This window comes from Bison bison, unplaced genomic scaffold (genome assembly GCF_000754665.1).
Source record: "Bison bison bison isolate TAMUID 2011002044 unplaced genomic scaffold, Bison_UMD1.0 scf7180017864270, whole genome shotgun sequence".
Lineage (NCBI taxonomy): Eukaryota > Metazoa > Chordata > Mammalia > Artiodactyla > Bovidae > Bison > Bison bison.
The window spans coordinates 1251602-1253160 of NW_011494842.1; positions in this window are offsets into that span (position 1 = coordinate 1251602).

Consider the following 1559-nt stretch of genomic DNA (forward strand, 5'->3'; position numbering starts at 1 on the left):
CAACAATTTGGTAATGTACACCTCTGGGTAAAACTAAAATATTTTCCTTTTCTGTCTATCTGGTTCCTCCAGAAATTGGAGACTCGAGTTCTGAGCAAACTTATGAACCTAATGAAATGGATTGTCTCTTGACATGTGCAATAATCTAGATATTCTGGATGTCTAAAAAGGAGATATCACAGGCAAAATCTGAAGGCAAGCCATGGGCATGGCTTTCTCGGCCTTGAGAGCCTTTTAGAAGTTTACTCTGAAGATCCTAATGAAAGGCTCCAGTGCAGCAGCCAACTTAGAAGACCCCATATGAGCAATTACATGAATAATCAGCCATGTTTGTTGAACCAGACTTATTTTGAACAAATAAGCATTAATTTGGCTGGATTTAACAGAAAGGAGAAGGAAATGGCAACCCACTTCAGTATTCTTGCCTGGAAGATCCCATGGACAGAGAAGCCTGGCAGGCTACAGTCCACAGGGTCACAAAGAGTTGGACACAATTGAGTGGCTTCACTTCAGTAGAAAGGAGAATGATCTAGAGAGGAAAATTATGTCTCAGTAGTATACCTTCATGGATATTAAAGGTTTCTATTTACTGAGGCTTAGCATTTATTATCCATGTCCAAGATGGTTCCTTGGTGCTCTGTTACATTATTATAAAGCTTAATTGAATTAGCAGAATAATATTCTAAGCTTTTCTAAATGTGATCATAATAATCTATATTTGAATAAAGATCAGATGCCCTGGGAACTACAACTAAGAGATTATACACACTGATAAAGACAACATTTAAAGGATGCTCTCCAAACTAGATAAAAGAACCCATATCAAATACTCTTAACTAGCACATGTGCAACAAAGCTGAAGGGAACTGACTCTTGAATTCACATTTCCCATTCAAGAAGGGCCTCTGCACTGGACTGTCTAGACGACAAGGGAATACAGGCGTGAAATACTGAGAGAGTCAATTCCTAGGTAGGTTGATAAGAAGTCCAGGGGTCCCCAAGGAAAGAGGGATTTGGGATTCTCAAGGAGAAGACAGGGGTCTGGAATTCTCAAGGAGGACGAAAGGACAAATGTCTTGTTTTTGCTTTTTCTCTCTACATTCCTTAGTCTTAGCCACATGAAATAGTTTATTTTCTTTACACTTGGAACTGATGTCTACACAACAACTCAGTTTAAACTCTGTACTAGGGATTATATAGAAACAATGTATCCTGCCTGAGCACAGTTTCTCCTTCCTGAAAACCTTCTGACTAATCCTGGTATCACAGAATGTATATTATGGGAGTAGGTCTGGTTCAGTTCAGTTCAGTCCGATCGATCATTCGATCAGTCCTGTGTGACTCTTTGCAATCCCATGGACTGCAGCACACCAGGCCTCCCTGTCCATCACCAACTCCTGGAGATTACACAAACTCATGTCCATTGAGTCCATGATGCCATGCAACCATCTCATCCTCTGTTGTCCCCTTCTGCTCCCGCCTTCAATCTTTGCCAGCATCAGGGTCTTCTCAAATGAGTCAATTCCTTGCATCAGGTGGCCAAAGTATTGGAGTTTCAG